At 48.7% G+C, this 23,476-nt stretch overlaps 1 long non-coding RNA gene across 4 annotated transcripts; it reads right to left on the bottom strand.

Annotated features, from left to right (window-relative positions):
• Window positions 1-1,184: 1,184 nt before the first annotated feature.
• On the bottom strand, window positions 1,185-23,125 carry LOC121060760. Of its 4 annotated transcripts, XR_005814917.1 has the most exons (6): window positions 22,816-23,125; window positions 11,267-17,202; window positions 9,336-9,429; window positions 7,022-8,858; window positions 5,844-6,029; window positions 1,185-2,639 (listed from the first exon to the last, which is right to left on the bottom strand). It is a non-coding gene; the product is annotated as an uncharacterized LOC121060760 (long non-coding RNA). The 4 variants fall into 4 exon arrangements; XR_005814919.1 differs by lacking the exon at window positions 11,267-17,202; XR_005814916.1 differs by lacking the exon at window positions 22,816-23,125 and having other exon boundaries at window positions 11,267-17,477.
• Window positions 23,126-23,476: the final 351 nt, after the last annotated feature.

The raw sequence follows: 23,476 nt of genomic DNA, 5'->3' as shown, positions 1-23,476 counted from the left end.
TTTGAACCAGAGCAATTCACCTGTCAAATAAGAGGTGCCCAGAGCAAGCTGAAACACTTTGCAGTCCCCGGTGACTGTAAAAAAGTCAAGACATCACATTCAGCACCCATGGAGAGGCCTGTCCACACACACCTACACACGGACAGCTTGACCCAAAGCTGAATTCACCTCCCCAGCCTGGTGTCAGAGCTTCAGGGCTGGCTGCAGCCCCTGAGTACGAGCACCCGGTGCCACTCGAGGTGCTCCAGCCCCATTCCCAGAGCACAGAACCCCAGCCCACGCGTCCCCCAGCCCAGGAGCTGCCTGTGGTGGTGGGCACAGTGTGGGGCCAGCCTGGAGCAGCCCCATCCGAGGGCCTTGTTTCCGACACAGTTTTCAGCCTGCTAATTTCTAACACTCCTCCTGGCTGTTGGAACAGCCCGGAGATGACAGCAGTAAACACTTGTGTTTGGACAAGCCAGACTTCTTGTCTTCAGCATCTGCCGAGTTTTACAGTTTGAGCACAAATTGCCTTCTTTAAAAGCATTTTCCTGGAATTACCGCATTGGTTTTGCCACCTCGTGCTGCAAACCAGCCCTTCCTGAGCTCCTGCTCCTGCTCCTGCCCACAGCTCCAGCCCCAGCCCGCACCCAGTGCACAGTGCTGCTTGCTCCAGCAGCACGCCTCTCCACGGCAAACTGGACATTTGCCGTGCAAAAGAGAGAGCAGCAAGCACAATCCCATCTCCCTGGAGCCCACCTGCACAATGGCAAACCAAGGACTCCCTGCTATGAGACATCCCCAGGCTGGGGCTGATTTCTATCGGTAGCCGATGGACCACGTAACGAGCAGCCAGCCAGGAGTTAGCATTTCATTGAGCAATCCTAGCAGGAATTACCACAAAATTTGTAGCTGGCCTGAAGTTGAAGCATCATCGATACAAAAGGGAGCGGGGTTATTGCTCGAGAAGGACTGCCTGGTGTCGAGGTCTGGAGTAACATCGCTCCGGTGTAATTGAAGGGAGGAAACACCAGCTGTGTGCTTAGGATCTGATCCCTAAGGATTTCTGCTCAAAAACGGGAGTCCATCAGTTAGAAATGACAGAACTTGGTTTGTTCAATGCAACAAAGCGAAGGCTAAGGAGACACAGAAATGCTTGCTATAAATACGGCAGGGAAGTAAACACCATGGAGAGAGAAGACCTATTTAATCCAAAGCACAAATTGGCACAAGAATAAATAAATATAAATTTGCCATGAACATAGGCTGAAAATTAATAGGATTCTAACCACCAGAGAAGTAATGTTCTAAAACAACCTTTTGACAAGCAGGAAACCATACTGATTTCAGGATGGCTTTTGAACCATTTATAGTTCATAAGAGGACAAGGACAATAGTGGACAACGTGTTTAATGTCTTAGAAATCTGTATACACAAACATTAGAAACAGAACAAACAGGAGGAGCTTGAATTCTTCACACAAAGCAAAATTCTGATTTAATTGGCGTAACAGGGGCTTGTTGGGATAACTTATGTCTGGAATATTAATATCCAACTGTATAGCTTGTTCAGGAAGGGCGAACAAGGAGAAAAAGGAGGATATCAAGAGCGTAGGTACATTCACTGAGTATAAGACTGCAGGAGGAAATAGTCTCTGAATAAGAATTAAAGAAGGAAAAATGGGTGCTGCTAGAGCAGAGGCATATAGTTAGGAAAACAGAACAGCCATTTTAATGAGTGGTTTGCAAAATCATCTGAAAGATGGTACATGGTGGTAGTGAGGGATTTTAGCTATTCAGAATTGCTTGACAGGGATCCTGTAAATCATTGATTGCTTGGCAAATTTTATGACTGCATTGGTAGAGCAGTTCTTACCCAAAAGGTAAAACAGACAAACAAAAAAGCTAAAGCTGTCTAGATTTGCTTCTGGCCAAAAGGGAAGGGTAACAAGACAAAAACAGCTGCTTCATAGACTGGTAAAATCAGTGAGGATGAGCAGAGGGAAGGCAAATCTGTGCAGATCGCTAAAAAGAACTTGTGGCTAGAGAAACAACAGCAACAAATGCAAACTGTTCTGATGAAGAAGAAGTGGTCAAAATTTATTAAAAGATCAACTTTTCAAAACCACAAACTTCGCATTGGCTTCAAACGTGGGGCAGAAGTGAAAAGAAAAGAAAAAATATACTTCAGATTACTTGGGATGGACGGTTAAGAAAAGCACGAGGAATTGGGAACAAAGTCTGTAGGTCTGGGCTCCAAAGGATATACAGCCTCAGAGGATGGAGCTGCTCTGTCAGTAAGCAGGGGACGAAGGTGAGAGGTGGTCCAGTGCTCCACCACGCAGAACTGGTGCTGAGAGGTGACAGTCACAAGCACGACGCTCCTTTTGCTTTTTTGCCTTTACTAAAAAGGGAGCTACTCCCGCGAGCCCCAGCGACAGAAGTGTGAAATCTTCAGCAATATGACGGAAGGAGGTAACAGATTAGAAAGTCCTTAGATGAGTTATTTTTTAGATTAGCTGGGCTTGATCATGGAGGGCTCCTGAACCCGCAGATCCAGAGCATTCAGCAGTTGTCTTCAAGAATCCTCTTGATGTCACAGGGAAGATGCCATATACAGGGATTTTCATAAAGCTTTTGACACCATCTTGTATGACGTTCCTATAAATGAAGTAGAGAAAGTCATCTAAGTTAAGCTTCTCTAAATCAAGTGCAAAACCAGCTGGAAAATCTACTTGGGAGATAGTTTAGCTCAAAATAGGAAAATATATCAAGTGGAAATCTGGCCTAGGCCTACCATTATTCACTGTTTTCATACCTGACTTTCATGATGGCATAAAGACATTTCTTATTAAACCTGCAGGCGGATCAACTTAAAAGCCAGGATTAGAATTCAAAACAACCTTGATAAATTGGGAGAAACGGTCTGCAAAAAAAATAGGCTGCAATTTAGCAAGGGCACGTGCAAGCTCCTGTGTCTATATAAGGATTTACAGATTAGGGAACAAACTGCTCTAAAATAACATAGACAGAGGTGGGCACCACACCAAATGGGAGGCAACCATACCGTGCTACTGCAAACACGGGGTGCATCGTGCCAGAGTGTATAAATGAGCTTATAAACTGGGGTCCCACAAACATCTGTAAGGAATGGTCCTTCCCTGAATTCCTACCCTGTGGGTAAGAATTTTTTTCCTTATCTCTAGCACAAGTTTCCCTTAAAGCAGTCTGCGCCCGTTGCCTCTCACATTCTCCGTTTTCCCTGGGTATCTTTTTTCAGGGCATCTTTTTATTCACTCCTAGTAATTTTCCTTTAAATAATTCTTTGAATGCATTTACTGGCATTTAATGCATTCAATGCATTTAATGGCATTGTGATGGTCTGAGCAAAGATGCGTTGCATTAACATGTAAATATCCAGCGTATTAATCTCAGCTACAAGGTGGATGCTAGGCATTTCATAAGGATGCTTTCTCCCACAAGGATGACAAAGTGTGTTTGTTTCTCTATAATTACAAGCGGGAGTACACCTCCACACTTCACACTTCAGCTCTGCTTGTCTATTTATTGCAGTTTTGGCAAATTCATATGTCACTGAACGGGACCCTCTTGTTTGGTTTCTTGACTTTTCTGCTCAAATTTGTCTGTTTTGCTGTTCTGAAGATTTACTGGTTTGGGTGTTTTTTTAGCTTTCTCAAACTCTTGGTCAAGCATTTGTGTCCCTTCTTGCTGCAGCCCTTCATCATTTATCTGATGAAGGATGTCTTGGGGAGACCAAATTACGCATTCCTCCTAAGCATTAAATCTGCAACATATTTTAAAGACTTTCTTGTGCCTCCTGCAATACCACAGAGAAGAGGAATCCTTCATATTTAAGATCCTGGGAATGAATTCCCTAAAACACAGAGGGAAAAAGGTGGAGGATGGGGGACTGGGATGCAGTCCAAGTATCATTCATGGTATCTATGTATCACTTTTGGTCCTAGAACACATTGCAGCATTAAGGTGCTGACATACTTGTTAGCCTTTAAGGTGTATTAAATATGAAATGCTGCAGGGAAAAAGAAAAAAAAAAGTGCCTCTGCCCTAGAGGGGGAGAATTGTAAGTATTTATGGCCAGGCTTTCAAACAAATCCTCGTGGCCAGAGACCAGCTCTCCAAGCCACACTGAAAGGCAGCGTGGGACACTCCAGCACCAAACAGCTCAGCAACAGCCTGCAGTGACTTCCTCGAGTGGAACCGAAAGGTCAGGTAGGTGATGACTATTTTTCCCATTCTGCAGTGAAAAAGCAGTGAATACAATCAAGCAAAGGAGCCTTTTTTTGCTTTCCTCCATCCAGCCTCATCAGAGATGCAAGCTCCCTTCTCTTGCCCTATATCTCCCAGAGATACAAGGCTGTGGATGCTGCCCCTGGACGCAGCCCTTTGGTAGCTTCCAGTCCCAAACTGGGCACACCAGTAGCCTCCCTGTTTACTGCAGCAGGAACACTCTGCACCGAACAGCAGAGGTTGTAAACAAGCCCTTTGGCAAAGCCTGGAACTTACGCAAAACAAACCAGGAGCAGCTACAAGGCTGCAGATGCCTTCCACCTGCCTCCCTGGTCAAAGACGCCATCCACCAGCTCTGACGTTATGACCACAGGGCCAGCTCTGGGGCTGTTCACACACCAGTGGCCCCAGGTGCTGAGTCCTACCCTCAGCACAGATTTAAACAGACTTAAAGGGTTTTTGTTTGTTTGTTTAATTCAGCATCTGATGCGTAGCGGTGTATTTAAAGGCACCCAGAGCCAACTCAGCAGTTATTGCTGGAGATTGATCCTGGCAAATTTTCTCCAGAGCAAACATGAGCACTAGCAAAGTCTCAATAGATGTGACGAGGACCCAGTTTCCTCCAGACCCTCATCTCCTTGCAGATCTCTTTGCAGTGGCTTTTTGCCCTGTGAGGCTAAATTTGGGGTGCCGACCACCAGGGCGTTGTGTGAGGCCAAGGCCAAGCAGCCATAAGAGCTGGTGGATCTCTTTGGAGCTTAGGATGCAGCCCAAGGAAGCTGGGGCTGGTGCAGGGCTTCCCAGGCGGGTTTAGATTTGCCTATCCTAAATAAAACTGCACCACTGGAAAATACTGTCACTCACAATTTATCTCCTTTTCTAGTGAATATGTTGAGGACTGCCAGCTCCAGCACAGATCTTCACACCACTCCACACCTAATTCTCCTTCCCTGTGAAAACTAAATATTCATTCCAGTCTTTGCTCCCTATCCTTTAACATGTTATTACTCCCTGCGAGGACTTTTCCCTCAAACCGTGACTGCTGAATTTCCTTCAGAGCTGTTAAAGAAGGGCTTTTCCCACACTTTCGTAAATCCAAATATCCACTATCACCTGGACCCCGTTAGTCAAATAGCTGTTAATACCTTCTAGGACACTGAAGAAGCATGTCAGGTAAAATCCCTGCCAACACCACAGCTGTTGGTAGGGCTGGTGATGTTTTCTGGCCACCTATTCCTTTTTGCCTTATATACGAGTTCAGGCAGCTGGAACTGCTCTGATGAGTCTTTCTGCAAGCTTTCAAATCCATCTGTTCCTGATACTCTGTGCTTCCCTTCATATCAGAGCCTCCAGAGTTGGTATTTAACACTCCTTAGCTTTCCCTGATTCCATTTTTATGTAAATACACATTTATCATGTTTGCCTGAGGAGAAAGTATTTGTGGTTTCAAATTCCCCAGTGCTGCCTAACGCTTGCATGCACAGCCTTTAAATGCTGTGACCCTTCTGTCAGGAAGACAGTGGAGATTTCGAGAGGATCTAAAGCCAATTATTCTAACTCCTGTACACCAAAGGGCAATGAGTTGGTTAAACTTACCATTTGTGCTGCTCTAATTCCACGGCGACAGAAACCTGTTCGGAAGTTGGGATTCCTCTGGCAGCACGCAGAGGCACCAGCGGTGTCACCACCTCGTGGGGGGTCCTCAGATCCCACGGGGACGTGTGCCAGGGACCTCTGTCAGCAGAGACCACGGCATGGCAGCTCTCAGGCCAGATCAGATATCTAAAAAAAATATGAAAGAGTCCCTCTAAGACATGCCTTGTCCTCGTCACCAATGGTACCGAGAGTATTGGGAACTAGCTCAGGAGGCCTCACAATTTCTGGATATCTGTGGTGAAGTGACATGATTTAATTAATGAAATAATTGATCCAAGAGGGCCTGAGACTGTCAGCTGGCTTCCTGGGTTCCTAGTTTCTTGCTTCCCAAGAAGATAGGAACAGAAAATGGCCAAGGAGCTGGACAAACCAAAGCATTAGGAGTGGCCACGCACAGCACCCAAGAGAAACTGAGGCAGGCTTGCCAGAAGGCCTGATGTGTGCTGATGTGGTCCAACTGGGGAGTTGGACACTGGGGATGGACACTGTGTTCTGCCTGTAGGGAGGGCTGGAAAATTTCTTAGCTGTCATTAGATCACTGTGAGATCAAAGGCCTGTTTTCCCCTCCACAAAAGATGTCACAAAATTATTGCAAGTTCCCTTCTGAGTGACCTAGTGCCCCAGATTTCCCTTCAAACGTTGCTCTCTGTAAGGAGGTCACATCTTGCCTCACAGGAAGGAAGAACAAATCCAGGGGCGGCTCCCCAGCTTTTGGGATGGGGAAAAACATGACTCCCTTACAGCGAGAAATGTCGGAGATAACTGGGAATTCCTGCCCTGGCCCAAGCTAAAAACCTGTGCAGACTTCTGGGTCTGCTAGTGAGAGATCGCCAAGGCAGATCTACGGGTGGAAGCGAGGAAGTGAGAACAGAGCCAGGAGGTCCAGCAGATGGGAAAAAAGGTATTTCTGTGCCAATATTTAGAAAGGTAAATGAGAAAACTTGGGTAATTACAAGCCTGTCAGTCGGACAGGGAATAGCTGGCCATTCTACTGGAGTTCCCCCGAAAACAAACTTCATCAGCATAACCTGTTATCTTGATGGAATGATAAATCTGGGTGATAAAGGTAAATTAATAATTTAATGATAATTAAATGTGAAGAGCATTTCATTTGGTACCTCATGACATTATGACCACGAAACTCAAATGGTAAAATCGACATCTCCCCTATAAAATGGGCTGCAAGCATCACGACCTACAGGTCTCAACGTGCACTGAAAATGTGCCACCACCAGGAGGTCTCCAGAGCATCCTGAAAAAAAACGGCTGTCGGACAGATCTGAACAAGTGAAACGGACACAATCCTGAATCACACCTACTAGATTCGTCTCACCTAACTGCGGATATATCCAGTGCCAGCGTCAGCATCTCAGCTGTCACCTCGGACTCCATTTAGAAGCAGAGATTGCATCCAGGCAGGCCACGGAGAGCAAATCAAGGGGTTCTGCTCAAATTCAGACACCTACAGGGGAACAAGGTGTTCAGCTTCCTACCAGGGCCAGAGGAGCTCAGTTGCCTAAATGTTGGCTTATATAGTGCAGCTTCAGACACGTTGGGGTGCCCCAGACATCCCTACAGTGCTGACAGACCAAACATAGGGTCTGTGGGAGACTCACGTGCAGACGGAGCACCCTGGTGAATCTAAGGTAGTACCGAGAGATTGGTATTAAGGCAACAAAACTAAGCCCTGGATCTCTAGGTGATAAGGTCTGGTGAGAGATTCGAGTGAAGCTGGTGTCTTTCCTGCAACTGTCCAGAGCCATCTGAGGTGACCTGGAGACCCACCTTTGCCTCCAGCTGTCAACTCGGATGTGTGCACGTTGTCCGGCAGTGCAACAACAGTGTAATGGTTGGACTTGATGAAGGTCTTGATGAAGACTCGAAGGTCTTTTCCAACCTAAATCATTCCATGATTCTGTGACATCCGAGTCTGGGCAGGGACTGAACAGGCTGCACGGCCACCCGCAGGTGCATGCACATGGCAGGACGCGGTGCCAGGCGGATGTTCCTATCTCCTGTAGGCAGAAAGGCCCGCAGGTATTCTGCTTCCCGGGCAGATATTCAAAGCTCTGGGATATTGCACACATATTTTCTCAGCTTCAAGTTGCCATGCATTTGGCACGCTCCTAAGGAATCTGGCTTTGCAGGGCACAGGGACTCCAGGCAGCCGTTTTTTTTTCTGCTTCCCAGATGGCCTCAGGGAGGAAGCGGTCAGCTCACGCAAAAAGCAGCTCCTCCAGGCATGCCCAGGAATGCAGTTACAGGCAGCTGTGGAAATTTACTCTCCAGAAAGCCGAGGTGCCAGGGAGTATCGCCAGATGATGCTCCAGGATCCTGCAACTGCAGGCAGTGGGTAACTCAGAGAGACATCGATGTAGGGACTATCACATTGCCAGGTGAAACCCTGTCGTGGCTCCTCAACAAGCCCAGGCACAGCGAAGAAAACACAAGGGCACCACTGCTAGCAAGGGCAGGTGCCAGACTGCCCCACCATCCCCTGCCCAGGCTCATGCTACAGTCTGCAAAAGCCTCTGGTTGCTGGCAGGTAAGTGAGAAATCCAACAGCCACAGGCAAAGCTCTCCCATTCCAGAGTCGAACCCCAAAACTGGGGCTGCACCCAGCACCCGCCATCCCAGGGGTGATGCCCCCTTTCTGCAGTAATTCCTCCACAACAGTCAGCAGGAAAGGCGGTGGCACCAAGAACTGGGCTAAATGCCTGGCCTCCAGCGTGGCTGGCAGCTCAGACCTCACACTGTTTTCAGTCACTGCTGTACTTTTAATCTCATACAGTAAGCAATTAAACTGTTATCCCTTTTAATTTTGCCGCTGATATGTTTTCTAACACGGAGCTCTTGCCTGATGCAGAGGAGATGCAGAGAGCAGTAGATTTAGTGAGAATGTAATGGGCTTGAGAGGTATTTGTCAGTGCTGGTTTCTCAGGTCAGTCTAAGTGCCTGTGCCAGAGAGTTAATTTGTGAATAGCAGGTTTATAAATCAGATGAAGTTCATCAACAAAACACATACTTCACACCAGGAACTCCCCAAGGGTTATACAGGTGCAATCTGGATCCCTAATAAGCTTTGGGCATGGGGTCTATTACCTCTTACTGGAGGGAAGGGAGGAATAAAATCTCAATTTCCAGTTAGTCACAGAGATTTGATCAACACATTTGTGTTAATGATCTGTAGAGTGCAAATTGCATGAAATCTAAAGAGACACGAAGAGGAAGATGTTACGGACTGCGGGTGCCCAGAGCCCCAGTCCCACACTCGGCCTCTGAGCAGCTTTTGGGGAAAGGACCGTTTTGGTTTCTCTGTGCAATACCTAACACAGTAAAGTCCCAGCATATAAACGGGGTTCACTGGGCCTGCTGCTATGCGGATACTAAATAGTTATAAGCAAGCGGGAGAGAACTGTAGCATATCCTTACCTGGCAGGGTCAGACTTTGCATACTGTGCTTGCAAGTATACGTACTGCATGCTGCGATTAGTGTAGCTTCAGCAGGGTAATTTTTCACACAAGTCTGCAACAAAACAACAGTGCAGTTAATATACGGGATCCTGTGCAAGTGCCAGCATCAGCAATTTAACTGCAGCACCTTGACTCCATCACCGCAGGGCATGCAGGGAGCCTTCGTCACAAGGCGAGGAAGACAGCCCGACCGAGTGCCTCCCCTGAGGCTGGCGAGGAGGTCCTCCTGCCCTCCCCAGCCCTACCCTCAGCTATCAGATGGCCACGTTTTCCTCCCCTGCCATGTGGCAGCCCTTGTCTGGATGTGTCCCTAGCTACTCTCGCCATCTGCTCTCTTGCAACAGAATCACCTTGCTCACTGGCCTGGAGTAACTGGAGGCAGGTTAAGAGTTAAAATCCCAGTTTAGCTGTGTATTAGGTTGCATCCACAGAAAGCTGTGCCCCACTCTGTACATATGGATCAAAGAGCAGCTCAAGAAAATACGGGCTTTATTACATATCTCTTTTAACCGGCTCTCCCCTCTCTGCACTCCTCAGCAGCACCCGGGGCAGGACGGGGCTGGGAAGCCAGTCCTTTTTCCTGTTCCCGAAACCTGGGGTCGACCCAGCTGCAGCCAAATCGCCAGCCACCAAAGGTTTTTTGGCTCAGATTCACATGGGAATTGGGGATGGGGTGACCAGGAATCCATTTGTGTATAACGAAGTACTGCTGTTGTTGATGGAGCTGGGTGTGCTAGGCCCACACTCGCACCCTGTGGTTGCCTTGAAGCCCCTCCTTTCCCCTTAGCCCCCTCCATGAATCGTTTTATGGGCAAAAGGAAGCCCTGCACTGCAGTGTTCAAACAGAAGACTGTAACCACACATGAAGGTATTGCACTTGTAAAAAAAAAATAAATAAAATTTTGCCTCCTCTGTACTTGGCCCCAAACTGGGCAAAACACCGTGTCCTGTCATCCTGCCTGACTTGAGGATTTGTTTCTGGGAATTAAATGGAGTGGAGATTTTTTGAAAAGTCTCCTAGCTCCATCAGAAGTGCCACCACATCACAAAACAGAAACGGGCAATCTCTTGTTAGGAAAGCAAATCTAAGTTTACCCTGCCCTCATGCCTGATGGAGCCATCCTTCTCCAGCACCACACTTTCAGACCAGAAGCACCAGACCTCACTGGCCTCACCGCTGCTATGTGGTACAGCTGCCAGCTCCCTCCCTGCCATGACCCAGGAGCCCTGATGCATAAAATCTGCTTGCTGTCAATCCCATGGACGCCCCTTGCCTCGCACAGCCTATTAAAACATTTCTCCCAAATGCTCTCACAGCTTCCAGGCACCTTCAGCTCCAGGCTCCTCTATAACCTCATCTTTTTGTACCGCCAGCAGCTGAATCCCTGCTCAGAACCCCGGGGCCAAGCACACTTCTCCCCCCGACTCCCTCTGCACCTTTAGGGGAAGGGAGAAACTGGTTGTGGAAGCGCAAATTGGTGGGATAAGCTGGTGTTCAGCTGAGCCCACTGAGCTCTCCTACTTATTCCAAGTGAACTGCTCACTTTGAAGGGATAAACAGTCTGATTAAACTAACAGCTCTTCCTTCCTAGCAGTGATTCTCTTTGAAGGATATAGGCAAAGCCAGAGCGAGAGCAATTTCTAGCAGCAAATCCACTGCTGACTCCTCCTGGGAGAGAGGCCTCTGTGCAGAACAGGAGGAGGAGAGCCAGAGCGGAAAAGCTGGTGGAGCTTTGCTTTCTATCAAGTAATCTTGTTATTGCAATTTCAGAGCTAAATGGTAAATAGGCAAGACTGCTGGGCAGTGCAGCAGGAAGCAGGCCTGGGTCACGGCGTAATTTAGCTGATAGAAACAATAACCTGTGCCTGGACAGTCTGCTGATACAAACCTCAGGGTACCGGTGGAATTGTGCCACGCAGGCAGGCAGTCCCGTCGTCCCAGGCTGAATCCAGCCATGCTGGGAGGGCTGATATGGGACAACTAGGAAAGATGAACAGCTAATTAGTGTAAATCGGTACAGGTGTACTAACGGGTCTTATCAGGCTAAAGAGGAACCTCGGGGGGCTGTTCTGGGTCTAACGCTCCCCAGTGTTCACCCCAATACAAAAGGGGAAGGGTGGTGGGGAGGGTGGAGGAGATGCAGAGAGCACCTCACATGGTGGCCGTGGGTGAACCTGAAGCATCTTTATCCAACCTGACAGGACGCAGGAACAGTGAGGGCGATTTGCATTTTCCAAGGAGCGTCAGTGTTCTCCAAACAGCTCCGGGGCACAGCAGAGCCTCGGGTGGTCCTGCGGAGAGGGGTAGAGCCCCGGCTGGGTATGACCTCTGTCACAGCAGCCAGACTGGGCCCACGAGTTGCTTTTCACATTTGTTTCCTTGTTTTTCTAGGTTTGAATACGGCGTATGAGGGATGACCATCCATCCCAGACTGTTTGCAAGGCAGGACTGCACCCAAAACTTCCCTGCTGTGTTCCCAGGTACAAGGGGTTCCTGTGACAAACAAGTCCCAGCTCCTCGAGGCTTGCAGCTGGGACTGGGGGAACCACTCCTGCCTGCTCTCTCAGCTGGGGACATGTCTACGTACGCTCCTGACCCCGATCCTTCCCAGTTCCTGAGCCCTTCTCTGAGCCAGGAGCTCGCATCCAGCCTGCTCTGAGTGATGTGAGTCCATCCTGCCCTGCACGCCTCTCATCCAGCTGCATTTGCTCCTGCAAAGAGCTCAGCACCTGCAGCGCTCACCGATTTCACACCGATGCGGTGCACTGTCTGTGCTCCACATCTTTATTTCCAGACAGATTAACCAGTCTTCTCTGGACAGCTACACACTACATTGTTTTGTGCCGCGTTTCTGCACCACTCAGTGTGGTTTATATCTTCATCATTCAGTGTACAGCCTCAGGGCTTGTTTACTACACATCAAACCCTGTTCTGAATAGGGAATCTTTTACTTCCTCTTGCGTTTATCTATTGCTCTCATCACACAGGGAAGTAAGTCTCAGAAATATCAGAGAGGTTGCAGATTCTCGTGGTGCCCTCTGACACGAGATGTATTCTCCTCCTGCAGCCTGCTCTTAGACATGTCTCTCCAAAGGCAGTCCTGTGGCATCCAGCAGCATCAGACTTAATTCAGCACTCACACTGCCAACGCAGCTGTGGTCCTGCCAAGCCCAGACCCCCTTCGCTCGTCGCACGGTGCTCTGAATGCAGCAGGTGTTCCCAGAAGAAAAACAAGTTGTCCAGGAAATTAGAGCGTGAATAGTAGAGTTTGCTTGCCACAGGCAAAGATAAGTTATCTCATTTCTGGTACCCTGTAAGATCTCAGTTCTTGTCTTAAACCTCTCAGCGTGCTCATAACTGGGAAAGATTCTTATCAAATATCTCAGCTTTCAAAAAGAAGAGGGATGTATCACATCCTACTGTCCTCTTCCACCAAAGTGCACTGATACAGTAATCACAGAAATGTTTTGGTTGGGGTGGACCCCAGAGGTCTCTTGTTCAACCACGGATCAGAGCAGAGCTGAATTACATCACTCAAAGCCTTTGTGCAGTCAGGTGGGGAATACCTCTGAAGATGGAGATCCCACCGCCTCTTTGGCCTCCTTCCCAGTGTTTCGCCCCCATAATGGGGAAGACTTTTCCCTTCTAACCAAGCAGAAGCTCTCTTGTTCCAAACTGTATCCATTGTCTGTCACCTTTCCAGTGTGCACCAAGTTTGGCTTCCTCTCTCTGAGTATCCATGAAGTAGCAGAAGACAGCAATTAGATTCCCCCTCACACCTCTCCTCATTTCCCATATGCTTAAGCCTACAACCATCTTTGTGGGCCTCCTCTGGACTTGCCCCTCTGTGTTGATCTCTCTCTTTTACTGGGGAGCCCAAAATAGGATGCCAGCTGTGGCCTCACCAATGCTGGGGCAGAGGCCCCCCAGGGGAAGCCACGAGAAGCTGACCACCAGCTCCATACTGCCGACTGCGACCCCATGAACTGGCAGTGCGCCCACCCACCATTTATCTTACAAATCGAGGCCACATCAAAGCCTTGCTGAAGCCCAGGTATGCGATATCCCCTGCTCTCGTCTGTTGTCTCCCCACAGGAGGCAAATCACTTGGCTGGTCAGGCACGATTTGTCCTTGGTAGCTTCACACTGGAGAGGTCAGGTCTTCCTCGAGCACCACAGCGTGACAGCAAGTCATCAGCACCCTGAAGTCACTGCCAAGAGGAGTCTGCCATTCCCAGCAGTGAATTCTTCCTCCTCAGTCTTGCACACACTTGGATTCGTTTCCATGTGTTTTGGTAACACTGCCTTCTTGCTGGTTCCCAGCTGAAGTTTGGAAGTTGCCCAGTAGCCTCCTCCAGCTTCACTTAACAGAAAGGGCTGTTGTTTGCTACACAGAGATGCCTGGCTTCATCAGCCCTTTAGCATGCTCTGTTCAGAGAGCTCAACCTCAGGTCACGCAATGGGCACTGACCAACAGGCAGCTGCTAAACGCAGCTAAAACCACTTGGGGTCCAAACAAGACCCGAGGCTCCATGCTGTCTGGTCAAGGCAACCCTCCTGGCCTTCTACAATAAAGACAATAGGAATATTTAGTGGGGAACTAATGAAATCTGAGATTCCCAGTTTGGGCCCAGACTGGGGAAGAGCTGTAGCAGCTCACCGGGACTGAAAGCCAGTAAATGCACGAGATTGCACCCGAATTTCCTTTCTTGGTACAGCTAAATCTTTCCGTTCTTCACTTCTTTTCTTTTTTTTTTTCCTACCTAGAAAAGTTTAATTAGAACAACTTAACTTTAGTTGCAGACTGCTGAAGATTGGGGTTTTGCACTGAACTGAGCAGAGAAGTGGCACCGTGGGCACAATTTCCTGTCTTCCTGCTCCGTGCCACACCCTGCGGCAATCATACACCTCTCTGCTTATGGCACAGGTCGTGCTCCTGTCACACCCAGCAGTCTCCTTTCCCCTGCCCACTCACAAGGCTGAATGACACGTTGGCTTTCCAGCCTTAAAGCCATTTTCCAGTGCTCTGTGTGACAGCCCAGAGGTGCCCTTAGATGTCTCCCATGCTCCGTCGGCACTTGCTTGTCCATGGGGTCAAGCAGCTGAGCAGGGTCAGCTCAGTGTGGACTTCTTTCTTACTTCACGTTTTTCTAGCCTGAAACTGAGGAAAAAAATGATTTTGCAACTAATAATATAAGCTGTGAAGAGTTAAAATGTCCCAGGAGTAGAAGAAGCTTTGATTCATTTCTTCACATAAAAAGTTTCTAATTATACTGAGTCTTATCTCTGTGCTAGAGCGGATTCATAACTCTGACTTTGTCCTTGATGTGCTCAGAAGCACTGGCTAGATTTCGGACAGTGTGGGGATGACAGTTTAGGAGAGAAAAGTAGTTACCGGGTATCCTTCGGGGAGGAGGGGTGCTCAGCTTCGGGAGCGCCAGGGACATGTCTGGAGAAAAGGCACGACCAGTGACGGAGGCATCCTGGTGCACGTGGCCACAGCCACGAGCCGGGTGACATCCCAAGGTCCCTTCCCACCCGGACCTTCCTACGAGCACCTGATCTCGAGCGAAGGGTCCATCTCCAGGAGCTCCCGGTGCAGGGCTAGGACGCTTCCCCAGCAGCGATCGATGCGCAGATGGGAACCCTGTCTTCTCCCCGTCATCAGAGTCAGCAGCAGGCCCACACGCTCCAGCTCTGCATCCTGAGCTCCCAGGCGTCTCCTGAGAGCTCGCGCAACGGGAGAAAGCACAGGCACTTCTGGTAGGACAAACCAGTCAGCCAGGCACTTAAGCAGCACTCCAAATCTCCTTACATAACTTCCAAAACAAAGGCTGCCCATGCAGCCGCTCTAGGCAGGCAATCAAACACGCTCCCTCCCACGTAGAGGGCACGTTCTCGTGACAGGTTCCTACATCAAATTTCCACCTCGGGTTTTCGCAGAGGGCCCAGGCGCACTCACACATGCGCGCGCACACACGCTCTGCCCTTTGTTTTTATACAATGCCTGATTTTGCAGTTCAACGCCAAACGCAGCGGATACAAGAGATGCAATTTGCGATGCGAGTTACACGTAGTTCAAGTAGTGATAAAAGAGGTATTAATGGTGACCGGACCTGCTGCCACAGGCCACGCAGACACAGAATAAAAGCTCTTGCACTCGGCAGTGTCAGACCAGGAGCCAGCAGAGCCTCTCCTCTCCCCAGCCCCTACAGCCCTCGCTGGGTGGTGGCAAGCTGCAAAGGGCGATTTGCTCCGCGTGCTTTGGAGAGCGTCCTTCCCAGGATGGATGCAGCAAGCAGCGGTGATATGGACAAAGACAGAGAGTGAGCAAATGCTCTCGGGGCTGGTGCTCGAGCTGGGCAAATATCTGAGGCAGAAATCCAGTGCTGTGAGTGGAAGAGTTGGTCCTGCACCCCTCCAGCCCTGCACAGCCCTATGAGCAGCAATGGACAGGCCACAAAGACATCCCCCTCTGGGGAACTGGCACAGCTGGAAAGTTAATGGCAAAAAAGCAGTGGTTCTGCAGCTGGAGTCATTTCCCTGACCACGTCACCTTGCAACCACAAGCCCACTTGTGCTGGCTCATGAGCACAGCAGTTCTGCAGCAGAGGAAGGAGAGGCAGGGAGGGGCAGGCACTCCTGCTTTCAGGGAGACATCAAAAAGCAGTAAAATCTACAAAGTAGCTGCTGTTGCTGATGTACCTTCTCCTCTCTGTACCCTTTCTCTTTGCTCTCAGCCTCTCTCCGTGGCGATGCCCACGGAGGAGTGATGGGTTATTCCAGCAAAATCCCAGATGAGGCCATTAGCTCAGCAGCGGCGAGCTGCTGCTAGCACAGCGGAGCAGCCATCTCAAACACTGAGCCTCGCTGAAAAGGCTTCTCCGGTGGCGCTGGCTGCCGTGGCACACCCAGGGTAAGGCTGCAGGTAACGGTCTGCCATCCGGGGACGTGCTTGGCAAACCCGCTCGAGCAAAAATTTTGCAGCATGTATTCATCCAGAGAGAAAAGCCAACTGTGGGAGTCGAAGAACATCCTACTCAAATGCACACGCATGCACACTTACTGCCTACGCGGCTGATTTCAGCTCTGGAGAAGGGCCAAATCCCCATCAGTGCTGTGAGGTCCCACAAGACCAGAGCGAGGATGTTGCTCAGGGCAGCTCGGGTTCGGCTTTCCCTGCGGCGCAGAGCGGCTCACGCTGAAACACGGCGCTGAAACGCGCTGCTGCTCTCCCAGATGATTTTATTTTCCCACAGAAGATTAACATCTAAAAAAGGTAGTTTTAAGATCAACTCTCAGAAAGCAAGAATCCAAAGTTTTAGTCACTGATAAATATTTTGGTTCTAGCTTTCCAACTGTGTCTGCTCCTATGAGAAAGCAACGTTTGTCCTCATCTAGGGGTCAGTGTATTTTGTTAAAAGCACAGCATGGCAAATAAATCTTGCTATTCCACTGTGAGAGCTGCTGAACGGTGCCGTGACAGAAACCATGCTGGCCCCCGTGGCTCTTACAGCTCCAGCCTTGGGAGCTCCTCTGCCTGCACCCGAGATGCTCACCTCGCCTAGGGTTCTGTCTCTGGCAAAAGAGGAGCTGCTCCTCAGGATGCACACGAGCCTGGCCGCTCCGCGGGCATCCTCCTTGTTCTCCCCCAGCATCCACGCTTGTTGTGCCAGGAATGTTAGAGAAGAAATCCCTGCCTGCTGCCTTCGGTCTCTGCTGACGGACCTGTTGCCTCTCAAGTTTTCTGATCCCTTTTTGACCCTGCTGTTGCAACGTTTCCTTTGCTTCCTCCAGCAGCAAGTTCCTCACTTTCGCTTCCCGCTGTGGAAAGATGAACTTCCTTTCATCTGCTTTAAACGGCTCTCCTCCCAGATTCATCAAGTGCACACAGTTCCAGTGCTGTGGGATTTGGTGAATGACAGCTCTGCCTTCGTTGTATTCACCACCTCCATGGTGTTGTAAACCTCAGCCACGTTCCCCGCCTCTTATCACCTTCTCCTCTGCAAACTGGAGTTCAGGTCTCTTCCGTCTCCTAAGGCAGCTGCTTCATCCCCTTGATCATTTTAGCTGCTTCTCCCCACCTCTCTTTAATTTGAGATGCAGAGAGCAGAGGGTTCCAGGTGATCCCAACTATTTCCAGTAAGCCCTGGGGTGCTTAGGACAAGGGGAATTTTTCACATGAAGGACATACTGGGTAGACACAAGAGTGAGTAATTAATTACAGGAGAAGCAAATTACTTCAGCACTGCCACACATGGAGGCACAAAGCCTGGCTGTAATGGGAACACCCCACACCTCCCCAGGACATTTACCTCTATGGCAGACGGGGATTAGCAGCCTTCTAAGCCAGGCTAAGGACTCCACAGTTAAGGGTGTAGTTTGCGCTCACTTATAAGCCTGATTTCACAGCCTACATTTCTCAAAAAACCATCTTTGCGCTTGAATTTCACACACGTTATCTGTGGCCAGAGCAGAATTTTGGCAAAATGCGAGATGAAGGGAGGAAGAGAGGAGAGTCTCTGCTCCAAGAAATGTCTTCTCTGCAGACAGCTTGGCAATTAGTCCTCTTCATGAGCAATTTCTGATGGCCAAGACTGACATCAATCGGCCCAAGGCAAATGAGAGCCATCCTGACCCCCTGATTTCAGGACAGTCGGATATCAGCTACGTGAAGCCTGCACTCGTGACAGCAGGGTACAATCTGGGACCACCAGCAAGAGTTCCTGATGTGCTCCTCGATAGCAGAGCCCAGGAGGCCCAAGCTCACCATTTAGCCTCAAGTCCTAAATGGCTGAGAAGCCTGCACAGCATCCCAATGGTTAATCCTCTGCACAGCTCAAATCTTGCACCCTCTTTCTTGTTTGAATCTACGCTTCGCTTCGGCCACTTGACCTTCCTCAGTCTCTAGCTGGGATTATTCAGTCTTCTACTGTCAGAAATCTTCTGCCCTTGCAGTGAACTGCAGATGAAAATCAGATCATTTTTTGGTCCTTCTTTAAAGCACATCGAGCTCTTGGAGCTTTCTCTCAAAAGCAGACTTCCTAGCCTCCAAATTTCACTTGTGGCTGTTTTCTCTGTCCTTTCCAAACAGACTTTTTAAAGGTAGGAGCACTGTAGCTGGACGCAGCATCCATACGATAGGGATGAATGAAAAGACACTTCCCCTTTCTGCTCTTATTCAAGATTTCTTTGCAGAAACATCCTTCTCACCTCAGACACCATCTCGCGTCTCAGACTCGTATGTGTCATCTATCCTTTGGGATCTTTCTTTTGTGTCTTCTTCCAAACAATGGTTCCCTGTTACGTAAACGGGAATGCTGGTTTGCTGGATGTCATTTTGCAATTACACATATTAAAATGGACGCACCCTGCTCAGCAAGCCCACCTCACCACCCAGCCCAGGTGACTCCTCAGAACTGAGGAGCTGCTACCAGCTTCCTTTAGCGATCTGCTGCTTTTCCTCCATACGATTAGTGAGAAAATAGCCCCATGGCAATGGCCCTGCCCTCCAACACCTGTACTCATTGATAATTTGGGCATAAAACCAAGGTGGGAGCAGCTGCAGCTGCAGACCTGGGCTCTCGCTGACTTACCAGCCTCCTTCCAGCTGTGGTCACAGGCAGACACATGGGATCAGTGAGGATGAGGCAGGCAGGTATCACACTTTTCCTGATACCTTTCCATCACCCTGAGCCAGACGTACCGATATTTGCAGCCACTAATTCACCTCTCCTGCATCAACTTGTCCAGCCTCTCCTGGCACCCAAGGTCTCTGCAGGACTCCAGCGCTGGCCATGCAGGAGAACTGCCTATTTACTCCCACCTCGGTTCTGACCTTTCTACCAATCACTTATACTTTCCTGCATTTTTTTTCTTAGCCTATGGCTGTTTATTTTCCTTATAGCCCTTTGGTGAAGGACATTATCTAAGGCATTTTGGGAATCCCAATAGAGTCTATTAAAGAAATTGTTCTTGTCTGGCCCTTCAGAGAACCCCGCTACCTCTTCCCCAGTGATTCATGTGCACCCATTTGCCTACAAATGCCATTCTTTGGTAGTGCGGAACAAACTAATGCCAACATATACTTCTCCAGATCTTTTCCGGAACGCATTTTCAAATGTGCGATATTTCAGCCTTTATATGCAAAGCCATGTTTGAGAGAGCTCTTATAGCCTGCCATTTCTAATTCAGCAGTTCCATTCTTGGCTTTCTTAAGAAGTCTGAAGCGAGACAACTCAGCCCGGATGGTTTATCATTGTCCATTTTGTCAATTGGATCCATAATCTCTGATCCAGCCTTTTCAGTTTTGGACATATCCTCTGATGAGCCTCCACGAAGGTTAATTACAGCATGGGAATCTCCATGTTTTCTTCTACAATCAACAATAATGCAAATAATTGCTTCAGTTTCTCTGCAATGGGATCGTCTCTTCTAATTGCTCCTTTTATACTCTGATCATGTTCTGGCTCTGTCAACTCCTTGGCACACTCTTTGTTTCTGATATATTTGAGAAAAATCTACTCTTTCCTTCTTTGGCTGTTCCTCAGATCCTTTCAGCTTGCCAGTTGGGCCAGGAGCTCGGAGACAGATACACAGAACAGGTATCCAGCACTACCATAGCCCCAACTAAGTCCAGCTATCCTTTCCACAAGGTTTCTCTGGTTTTTACTGGTGAGTTTCCCCCCTTCCTTTGGGTTACAGCTCTCCTTCATACAACATTACTCACCCTACGGTGCCCCAGGGATTGCCTGCCTTGCCCAGGTTTTCAGTGTGCCTGTTTATGTTCATGTCTTCATTTAGGATGTGCCAATCCATTGTCCCACTTCCCAATGCTCTCAGAGATCTAGAATGTACCTCAATTTTAATCCATTGTATAGCTTTCTTCTGGGCTACATGACTGACGCTAACACTGTAACCAGGCAGCACGGCAAAGGAACTCAAAAGCCCTACAGAAGCTTTAAAAGCATAGCATTAATTCATTTATTTTCAACAGTTAAGTCTGTAATCTGACCAAGAGATACCACTGGGGTTTGCAGGGCAAAACTTATTTTCCACAGAGCAGAAGTGGCAGCTAGCAATCTGTAATCTGCTACAATCTGCTCCTCCCAGAGCTCCAGCATATGACTCGGGCAGGGAACAGCCGTAGGTCAACAGCTCAGCCACAGGGCAGAGCTCTGCATCCAGCACTACAGCATGCTTCAGCACCGTGCCCTATCTCTACAGCGCAGCTGGGACGATACTGTCCTCTGGCGAGACAGCAGCCCGGCCACCAGCACCACCAGGACTGGGGCAGTTCGTCATTTAGACCCACAGAAGCGGAGAAGTCTGACAACAGTTGTCCCCAGACAGCTCTGTTGTCTTATTTTCTGGTAAAATTGCTGAGGACCCAGCATAACCACGCTGCTGGGGATGTAGCAGCTTTAACCATGCAGAAGATGTTCCAACAAGCAGAGCTGGCATGTAAAGAAACCATCTCATTTCACAGGAAAGCAAAACCGAGATACAGATTTGCCTGTTCAGTGGCTTGACGTTTGTCTTGTGTCACGGACTCAGTCATTCAGGAAAAACATGTCATGTTCCTGTTACCTATCCCTTTGTCACTAGCCCACGGGCATGAGCTCAGGCACTGCAGGAGGGGTTCCTGCTCTCACACTCGAGGAGTTGCAGGCACAGAAGTCCCAGCTAGCTGCACTGAAGGCATCCCTCCACTCCTGAGTGTACCTTGGTGTCTCCAGGAGCTTCCTTTTCTCTTCCATCACCCAAGGCTTCAGTGGAAACCCGTGGAGTGCTCCAGTTTAGCTCTATCTGCCCACGTTCTCCATAGCTATCGAGCTATGTCTGTGCCTGAATTCACATCACTGACTTCACGTAGCTGAACTCATGCTGGTCCCTCGTCCATGGACAGGACACACCTGGCCGTTCTGACTCACTGAGCACTGGAAATGTGAACGTCTGCATCCTGGACCGATCTTTCTTGACCCTGATTTTTGCCATGAACCCATCTAATCCCATTTTGAACACGTTCCGCCTTCAATAGGAAGACGGATTCGGAAAGCAATGTGAATGGATCACATCCATTGATGCACCCACTTCTCATGCAGTGGGAAATGGCAAAAAAAAATCCTCTCTCCCCCTTCATCACAGCTGTCTGCCACACTCCCTTCAATTCACCCCATCCCAAGCTGGGCTCTACCCCATGAGCTGTTCTTTAGAGAGAAGCCAGCTTTGGCCTCCTTGCCAGGATTTCTGTACCTCCTCCAGTCAGCTCTATTGCCAGCTGCAACAGATACTATCAACACCCTGTACACACCGCTCTGTTTCCTCTGAATTCTGCTTTGCATGTATTTGAATTGAATGTAATCTGCCATTTTATGCACGAGTATCATGGGACCCTCTTCAATTTCTTGCATTCAGCCCTAGATTTGGCTCTCCTGAATCATTTTGCCCTCCAATTTTGCCAGCTTACTATTCACAGTCTTTTCTGGATCCTTTCTGAATGCGCTGATCAGCATGAATACCAGCACAGACCTCTGTAGGCTTCCATTGGCACCCGCCACCACTGTGAAAATGGACTCTTTACTCTTGTAAACACTTATTAATCTGTGGGCCTGCCTCTTCACCCCTAGAAAAGTTAGTTTCTTTGTAGGTCACTGGTGTGGAAACTTGCTCAAAACACATGAACCTCCGTGTACAGGCGTATTAACTACATCACCCTGGCCCACCAGCTCACTTACACCTTCAGAGAGCCTGGATACACCTCCAAGCTTTGATTTCCCTTTATAAGAACCAAATCAAACTCTTCCCCAGCATGCTGTATTCATCCAAGCAGCTAATAAAATTATTCTACATCATTGTTTCCAACCATTTGAGGCTGTTTGAACACTAACTCTGGTTCTTAAATCAGTCCTGGACTCCTTGTAGCCATTGACACCCTATTTGTCACCCTCCATCCTTCTAAGGCTGGATTAGGCAATAAAGCACAACCCCCTTAGCAGCTGAACACCTTCACCACTGCGCTCCTTTGGCACCGTTGCGTGACTGCATTCAGCCTTGGCAATGTTCTGGTTTGCTCCTAAACCTCTTCTCCCAACACTTACTTTCAGAGAGTCGCTCAAGCCCATCTTCCTCTGCACGGCAGGTTGCAAATACAGAAACCTTCTTGGGATGACACTGCAGTAAGCAGTAATGCAAGGAATTCATTCCCTTCTGCATGATAGCTTTGTTTATTTTGTGTCCTCCCTGCTCCTGATGTGCGCATCAGGGCAGAGTTGCCTGGATGGTTTCCTTACAGTTGGCCTGGTAAAAGGACTTTTAACTTCCAAATACATATATATAGTGTCAGCATACAAATGAGAACAAAATATCTCCTGAAACAGGGGAAGCTCAGACCAGTGGGGAAAGAAAGTAAAACAGAAGGATCTGAAACAAATTTACCTCCTTCCACTGTGTCCTTGAAGAGTGAATTTGTCCTTTGACTTCAATTTCAGCAGCTTTGAGGGGCTTCCAGGTTTCAAAGAAACTCGAGTCCCTCCTGGAGCTCTGCACAAGGCTTGTTCCTTCGCTGCCGAAGCCTGGCTGTGCGTCAGCTCCCCAGTCTTCTCGGCATCTCCTGGTGCCACGGAGCACGTTCCTTGCCCTCTCCAGTCGTCCCTGCGCTCCTGCAGCCCCCGGGAAGCTTCTCCACCAGCTGCTCCAGATGTCCTCTCCGACCCAGTCGCCTGCCAGCCTGCTGCTCGCCCCCCCGGAGAACGTGCAGTACATCTGCAAAAGCCGAGAACAAGGACTGTTTGCTCAAGACCTTCACACCACGGCTTTAAATATTCTCCATGGCAGAGCCAAGGATTTTACTCATTTAGCCGTTCCTTTTAATTTCCTTTTAACTAGCTTCGTCTTTTTATGTCGTTTAAAGACTTTTTCAAAATTCTGCTCTCTCTGCAGTCAACTTTTTTGGCTCTTTTTCCTCACAAGGATGTTGAATTTGAGTACATTACAGCCGGTATGAAAAAAAGCATATCTTTGATAGTGATATATTGATCCAGGTTCTGTGTATTACTGTAGAATAAATCAAAAGTTACTTCTCCCCTTGTAAGGTCGT

Source organism: Cygnus olor, chromosome 28 (assembly GCF_009769625.2).
Source record: "Cygnus olor isolate bCygOlo1 chromosome 28, bCygOlo1.pri.v2, whole genome shotgun sequence".
In the NCBI taxonomy this organism is placed as follows: Eukaryota; Metazoa; Chordata; class Aves; order Anseriformes; family Anatidae; genus Cygnus; species Cygnus olor.
The sequence above is the reverse complement of the archived record's forward strand: the minus strand, read 5'-3'. Positions and strand labels throughout refer to the sequence as shown.